This window comes from Sciurus carolinensis, chromosome 5 (assembly GCF_902686445.1).
Source record: "Sciurus carolinensis chromosome 5, mSciCar1.2, whole genome shotgun sequence".
NCBI lineage: Eukaryota > Metazoa > Chordata > Mammalia > Rodentia > Sciuridae > Sciurus > Sciurus carolinensis.
The window spans coordinates 48,724,337-48,733,323 of record NC_062217.1 but is presented as its reverse complement, the minus strand read 5'-3'; positions in this window follow the sequence as shown (position 1 = coordinate 48,733,323).

The window sequence follows — 8,987 nt, the reverse complement described above, 5'->3', positions numbered from 1 at the left end:
AAATGCTGCTTGTCAGTAATTAGGAAAGACTCTAGCATTGAGATAACATAAAAAAAAACAATGGAAGGAATTAAGACAAAAGTTAAAATTTAATGGAGGAAGAAATAGTATGAGAACCACCTATGTGCAAAACATTTATTTTACATACATTATTCCACTTAACCCATTCAGTGTCCTCTAGAGAAGGTATAATGATCTTAACAGAATGGAAACAAGGATGAGATTTGGCAGCCTGCTTTTGATTTCTCATTTAGTAAGGGGAAGAGGAAAGATTTGCCCCCACAAGCTTTAGTTTCAAAACCTTCATTCTATCAAGCTGTCTTCCACTCCAGGGTGAATGGCAGTGCTAAGCCAACTGGTCTGCAGGTGAGGAAGTGCACTGTCAAACTGGAAGTGCACCAGCTTCATCAAGGAGATTCTGAGGAGCTTAGTGACTTTCCCAGGGTCACATAATTAATTAGCAGATATCCTAGGTTGCTCATCTCCTGAATCACATTCACACTTCTTTCTCATATTGCAGGGGGAAAAAATAGGCCAATAGGAGTATCAGAAAAGGCTTGTTGGCTTCCACTAATAGTTTTACTTCTTAATCTGTATCTGTCAGTATCTTTTGATTATCTTGCCATTTTCCCCCATTTTCAGTATCAAACAAATGTACTCCAAATTCTAGTTTTGGTACATTATTCTTTTAATGGTTTCTAAAGAGAATCCAGCTATATTAGTTTCCTAAGCTGTTATAAGAAACACCACAAATTTGGTGACTTAAAAAAAAAAAAAAAAAAAAAAAACTTTCTCTCACAGTTCTAGAGACTAGAAGTACAAAACCGAAATCAAGGTGTTAAGTTATTTTGGTTGATTCCCTATAGATGTTCTGAGGGAGAATTTATTCTATGTTTTTCTCTTGTTTTCTGGTGTCTCTGACTAGTTCTTGATGTTCCTTGGCCCAAAGCTACATCTTTATGGGTAACCTCTGTTTGTTTGTCTTCTTCGATTTTATTTGTATAAGGAAACCTGACCTTGACTTCAGAGCTCAACCTAAATTCAGGATGATCTCACCTCAAGGTCTTTTACTTGATTACATTTGCCAAGATTATTTCCAAATCAAGTTACATTCAAGGATACCAGGTTAGGATTAGGCATGCCTTTAGGGGAACCCAGCTCACACAGTACTCCTAGAAAGACATCATGAGTCATGAGGAGCTTCAACCCTGAACACTCTGAACCACTCTTAAACATAAGGAGAGTCTTCATCCTCACCTCTCAGGGTCACGAACCTATGTGCCTCCATTTAGGCTTTCAAGAATTCATGATTTCAAACTTGACCATGGTGGAATAGGAAGAGGCAGAGACTGTGGTCTGAGTCCCAGTGGCTTCACTACTGACCTTGGGTACATAGTCCTTATGCATTTGTTTTCTCATTTATGCAATGAGACACTAGTAACATCCACATTTGATTGTGACGATCACTTGAAAAAGTGCTTTGTAAATTATACAAAAGTATTTTTTATTATTAACTCATTCAATCCCAGTAAATAATTCTCTTTCTTTTTTCTATTTGACTTATTTTTTCCTTCTGTTCTTTAAGGATCAGCATTATTCCCAGAATATTTTATGAAGTCGTTGGTGTTGATCAGACCCTTGGCACAATCTAAAATTGTTTTCTGTATGGTGTATTTATGCTGAAATGATTACATGCAGGTGTATATAGGAAAGTAGAGGTGATATTAACAACAGTTAATTTGTGAAATCAAATATTTCATAAATAGGAGATATATCTAAATATTTCACTACATTTATGACTCACAATATGGCTGATGCCAATAGCAGATAAATAAGGAAAAAGTAGGGAAAAGTTAAATGTCTTTGGCAAATATCATATAAACTTGTCCTTCTGAAAGCATTTTCAAGAAAATGAATAATATAATTCAAAAAATATAAATAGATGATCATATTGGACTGCAATGAGAGCAGATGTTTTAAGTTATGTAAAAATCTTACCCCATCTGGTAAACAGTAAAAATGTCTCAACAACAACCCACAGATGAAATGTTGCCAATAAAGTGGGTATAGTAGACTTGGGTAAAAATCAATTTTACTGAATTACTACATAAAATGCTTAAAGGTTACTAATATGCATCTAATAATTTCACCTCTTTCAGTGATCATCACCACAAAATTTATTTTCAAAAGTTTTAGAAAGTTCAGCAAACCAATTTCATGATAAATTTCACCACCAATCATACTTGTTAAATTAAACGGTGCATTTTCTCCCAGAGGACCTTGAACCTAGAAACTCATCCTGGAGTTGTTATCTGTTTAAGTTAATTGAAACATTTATTCCATCTCCAATCTAATCAGGATGTGTACCAATAAGATAGAATAAAATTAGAGATGGACTAGACTCCCACTTTGCAGATCCTGTTCTATTTGTGATGAGTAGATGGATCTATCATGAACATTTGGTTTACGTCAGTTTGCCTTATAGTTAGGTTTCATTGTATGAACTGTTTTCAGTGTTCTTAGCTACAAATAGGTGGCTACCAATATAAGCTTGCTGCATTATTACCGGAAAACTTTACTAAAAGTAATAGAATTGAATCTCTTTAAGCATAAAGTCTGTTCTTTTGGCTCTCCTTCATTTAGGTCTAAAAGTTGTTTTTCCTATCACATTTCTGTCCACTCCTTTTAACTACTTTATGGAAATCCAGTGCCACTCCACTTATTTATTATTAGTGGAAGAAAGACCAGCAAAGTTCTCTCAGACTACAAAGAAATCTGAAAATGTTAAATTAATTATTTCCAGGTATGAGCAGACTCCTGCTTAGGACAATAAAAGAATCTTTTGCACTTATGAGGGGTAACGCTGGATGAAGCAAGAAACAAAGTAAAGGGAGGAGATTTTAATTACAAGGACAAGTTATTGATCTATTGTATTTAAAAAAAAAACTATGTTCTATGAACTCAGTAAAAGGGGTACCACACTCACCTAAACTCATTTGGCCCCATTCTCCAATGTTCATTTACACTTGAAAATGGCTTGGAAAAACCTGTTTCATAAATTAGTAGAATTGAGACAAACTAAGTGGACAAGACAACCAACATGAAAGTATTGTTCTTGTTGTTAATGGTTTTCTAGTTTTATTCAATGAGTCCTTGAACTCTGCAAATATTTCACATGAAGAAAGAGCATTAAGAATCAACTACAGTAAATAAGCCTTAGTCTTCTTTTTTTTTTTTTTTTTTTTGCAGTGCTGGGGGTCAAACCCAGGGCCTTGCGCATGCAAGGCAAGCACTCTACCAACTGAGCTATCTCCCCAGCCCAAGCCTTAGTCTTTTGAAGATAGAGTTTAATTCAACAAATACCTATATTACCTTTGAAAAACCTAAATCACACAATAGCTTCTCTAACAGCTTCCCACTACAGTTAAAATAGAGTTCCAGCTCCTTGTCCTGATCATCTGGCTCCTGCCTATCTGTCCAACTCCAACCTCTGCCTTTCCTCTCCTTCCCACAAAATGACTTTGACCTTGCAAACACCAAGCTTTATCCTTCCTCAAGATTTTGTTAATCTTACTCTCTAGAATGCTCCATTGAGCCTGCCCCACTGGCCACTTCTTATTCCCCTAGTCACCTCTACAAAGACACCTGCTCCTAAACCTTATTTACTGAAATGCCCTCTCTCCTAGGGACTCTGTTATCTCAGAACCTTTTGTTTGACTTACCATGTGTATCACTATTTGTAATTATTTTGTCTGTCTATGCTTCCTATTTATTTTTATCTCCTACCAGAATATAAACTCCATGAGAACAGAGATTATGAATGTCTTCTCTCTATTGCCCTCACACCTATTAGGATGATTCAATAAAAGTTCTTTGGGTGTTCTAGTTTCTGAAAAATGCATTGTAAATGAAGATGGTGCATTGTTTTCCAGGAATTTAGAGTCCGAAGAGGAGCAGGTATAGAGAAACACAACCAGAATGCAGAAAGGAATGAGAAAATGTTAAAACCAGAAAATAGAAGCAAATATCTCTGGGAACAGAAAATAAATGGCAATGATCTGAATCAGGCTATGAAAAAGATGGCATTTGACTTGGGTCATTAAGTGTGATAAGAGTATCAGGAACAGAGGCAAAAAGAGGTAGGTAAATGGAAGAGAGTCTGCAGTTGATGGAACACTGGGGATGGATACAGACTGGGCATGTGTGGAGAATAGGTAGGGTGTGCAGGGCAGAGACCATGAGGGCTTTGCATGAGACCAAGCTTTGAGGCCACTCAGGAAACCATCACCCAAGGTCATCCATCTGGAAGTGTGTGCTCTAGGTGAGCCAGAGCAAAGGGAAGTCAACAGAAGGCTTCGCCTCACTGGCAAAGTGTGCTTTGGTACCTTGATGAAACCCTTTCCTCATCTCTTAATCTCTGCTTGCTTCAGCAGCTCGGGCTCTTGATTGAATAAGCCCTCCAGAGATAATGCGTCTATCAACCATGCCTCAAAAATGAAATCTAACATCTCTCCCTCTCTTTAAGTGCATTTCATTACAAGCAGTTACCCACCCCCTTCCAATTCTCAAGGGCTCTGGCGAATGATAAAGGAAGAGAAGTAAGGACTTAGGTATTTGAGGTTTATGTTTTTAAGTCATGTTTTTAAACCCATGTCTAGTTTTATCAAGAAAAGGAATCAGGCAATTTTTCGCAGGATGAAGATAACGGCTTATGCCTGTAGCAGCAAAAGGATCTCCGGTGCTCTCTCTCTTTTTCTGGTTTTAGTGCCGACCGCAGCAGCACGAAGCCCAGTTAGACAAAGGGTGATACTGTCAGCAGACTGTTCCACCAAGATAAGAGCCCGGTTGAGAATAAGTCTTCATGCCCGAGGCACATACGTTTTTCTCTAGGAGAGCAGGAAGCCCATCCCTCAGGGTTCTGGAAAGTGAGTTGCGAGTTGACGTAACAGAGAGAGATTTTAAGTCATCAAAACTAACAACAAAAAAATCCCTTGAGGAAGATTTATGATCCTCCCAGATTCCATTTGAAATCTGCTAGTAGTTTAGCTCTTTACTGTTATATAATTTTTAACATGGAGAGTTTGGATTACCCCGTCTCTTCCTGCTGCCCCAAATGACATAAATTCTATGAGATGATCACAGCACGTCTGAACAGCATTGGTGAAGTGGAGCACTCTTAGGTGAGAAGATGGTAAAAAGCTGATCAAGTCAGAGTGGCAGGGCTGACCCTTACTGAAATGATCTGGGCTTTCCTGCCGTCAACCACACACACGCAGGGGCACACACATGCACACACACATGTCAAATACATAATAACACCTGCAATGATTACATGGGGCTTTGTTGTAGCCAGGTCTCTCAACCACTTAAATATTAAAATATGCTGACCAATCTAGAATTCTGGTGGTGGAGGATTCTTCAAGGAAATTCTCAAGACTCTCAGGGTCAAAGACTTGCTTTCCCTTTGAGTTCTTAGAATCTCTGAACTCCAGGTAAAAGAACATGGGTCATAAATATGAAGGATTTTCTGGTTTTGTACAGTAATCTTCCCCAAAAAGAAGTAAGCTTGTGTATTCTTTTCAAGTCCATAGTTATTACATAGTAAATAGTAGACACTCAATAAATATTAGATAGAATAGTATAAGAAGAAAAATTGAAATCTTAGAACAGCAGTGGTTTTGTCAAGACTCCAAATTATATCAATATGCTGGGTATTTTTAGAAATGCAGAGGAAATACACTAACATCATAGTTTGAGCATATCCCCCCGCTACTCGAAAACTTTCAACAGCTGAGAACTGCATTTTGCATAAATTCTCATATCTTCCCATGACTGTGGAGTCTTTTGGTCCATCTCACATTGCCCGAGCCTTCTCCCCTGCAAGGTCTACATGCTTAAGTACATCTCCAGTGCTTAGAACACAACTCAGTATTCTCATGACTTTTCCCCACCCCTATATTCTCGTGACTCTTATTTCATGTCTCAGCAAAATGGAGACATCTAGATCAAGACTTTCCCTTATTGCCTAAATTACGTCAAACGCTATGTTTGTTCAATTATTTCATTGTTTTATAATCTTGCTGGTTTCCTCCATGAACCTTAAATACAACTTGCCTGGATTTATGTTTTCAGCCCTTACTATGCGTGTATTTCCTGTCTACCATGTCTGAAGGCTCCATAGACACAGCGCCCCATTCTGTCCCGCTCACCTTTAAATTCCCAGCAACTAGGAATGTAGCTGCCTAGGGAAAGTCTGCTGATTTCAGCATGGAAGAGTAGGTCCCAGGTAACTAGAATACTACTATTTCCTCCTAAAACTCCATCTTCAAGTAAAATTATTTTAAAGCAACCCCTGATCCGTGTTTTTCATACTGTTCTTGGAGCAGTGAGTCATTAACAACTCTAGTCTGAGGGTCAAGTGACTGGCACTTGGACGGTTGAGCCATTTAAGTACAACCCATTTGTTAAGTCATTCTGGTGAGTATAAAATTGCATACTTAAAGGGAAAACTCCCTTCTGGAAATCTGGCTCATTAGTAATATGGAGGTGTAATGGAGTGTGATCAGAGCATCAGCGCTTCCCTCAGAGCCAGTGGTTCCTGGGGCCCTTGTCTAATAACCAGTCCTGACTTGCTAGCACCAATGCCCCCTACACCCACGTACCTTGGGTCCCGAGAAACCCTGCCTGAGGGCAACACCACATGCCCTACTCTTGACCTGCCTCATTTCACAGACTCACAGATCATTTTTCCAACTTCTGAAGCACACTGTTGCTTATTTAAATAATAAAGAGCAATCTAAGTATTAAACACATAAATGTTCAGAGCTAGACGCATGCTCTTAGCTGTCAAAAAAAATCTCTTTATTATTAATATCTCTCCCCACACCCTACCCTCTACATTCATGTCTCAGTTTTGTATAAGTTGATAAATTTGGTTAGGGTTCATTTTCACTTCTTGACAGTTGCTTTGCTTGTTTAAAATTCTCAGAAGCACATACCGTATGGAGATGAAATGCACAAAGTCCCTAGGAAATTTAACTGGAAAGGCAATGGCTATGTCTGTCAGTTTTTATCAGAAATCTCCGTTCTTCTTCTTAGCTCTGCATGTCTTGCTTTGAGAAGTGCACAAAAGGTCAGCTGAAATTCAAGTCTCATCAAGTTACCCCTAATCGTAAAGAAGGCACACTTTAGATTTTGAACAACTAACAAGTGTTTTGGCACTTCTCATGTTGCTAGGGAGGCAGGTCATGTTTGTTGACAGTATAATAACCACATAAAGCTACTTCAGTTGTCCAATTGAAACTTTACCGAATTGATGGGTTTTGAGTATACTTATGCTCTCAGAAAAGTTTGACATTGCTAAAATCTGAAATAAAGAGTTAGTATAATTACAACCCTGAAAGGGCATCCATGCAAGATTTTCAACACTATTAGCAGCATCAACAGAGAAGCAATGCTAAACATCCAACCTCTAGTTAGAGGGAAAGAGGTATACATTAAAAATTAAAAGACAAAGCAAGGCAAGAACTTATAAGAACATGAAAGTACATACTTCCCATTCCTTAAACTTTGCAGTGGTATCCCACTGCATCTAGAAGAAAATCATAGCTCATTACCAGGACTTAAACAACCCCATGTGATCATTCAACCATTTCTGCATCCCATTGCCCTCCGGCCTCTTTTCTCACCCCCTCCATGCCAAGCTTGTCTCTGCCCCAGGGCCCTTGCATTAGCTGTGCTGACTGAAAGTTCATTAACTCAGATGGTAGAGAACATCTCAGCTGCCAGTACATCCCCTTTTCTCATCACCCCCACCCCTGCTTTGTTTCCTTCATAGTGTTTACAATAATCTGAAATTATCCCACTTACTATTTTGTTTACTTATTTATTATTTGTCTTTCTACTCTAGAATGTAAGTTCCATGAGGGAAGGGACTTTGTATATTTTACTTCCTGTTATATACAGTCTTACCTCTCAGGATCCATGGGGGTTTGGTTACAGGACCCATGTGGATATCAAAATCCACAAATACTCAAGTCCTTTATGTAAGATGGTACAGTATTTGCATATAACTTACTCACATCCTTCTGTCTACTTTAATACCTACTACAATGCAAAGGTTGTATGAATCAATGTTATACTGTATTATTTAGGGAATAATGACAAGAAAAAATCTGTACACATTTAATACAGATGCAAGTTTTGAACACGGTATTTTTTTAAACCAGGGTCTCACTACATTGTTCAGGCTAGTCTTGTACTCCTAGATTTAAGTGATCCTCTTGTCTTAGTCACACTAGTAGCTGGGACTACAGATGCATGTCACTGCACTCTGCTCAATGCAGTATATTTTGGTCTGTAGTTGGTTGAATCTGCAGATACAGAACCCATTGATCAGAGGGATAATCATATAGAGAATCTACACCAGCCCAATATGTGTTTCATAGATTTGCATTGAAAAGAGAAATTCATATGTATAAAATACTAAAAATAGTGGCAAATACCTTAAGACCTCTGATATTAAGGCATTAAAGAGTGCTTTGAGGAAAGCACTAGACAGGTACCTGGAAAATGTCTGCTGATTTAAAAATGGGTGGAATAGATACAAGGACTAGAGTAGTTCAGGGAGAAGGAACTAAAGAAAACCCACCAGAAAAGCACCCTATGTAGGTGGCTGCAAAGAAAGGGTGACTTCGAGCAGAGGAGGCTGAAAGGAAGGAGTTTATTGAAACAAATATGAAGGAAGAAGCCTTGTATGTAGTATATTGGGATCATAAAAATCAAGTAGAAATTATAGGACCAGGTTCAAGTAGGAAAAGGATAGCAAATGAGATCAGAGCCTCCACTGCAAAAGGCAGTGAATGCAAGGTAAAGAGAGAGAGGGAGGGAGGGAGGAAGAGAGAGAGAGAGAGAGAAATAGCATGCATCGTTGAGATAATAAAATTACAGATGAGCAAGGATGCGGTCAACACAATTATCAGAAGGTC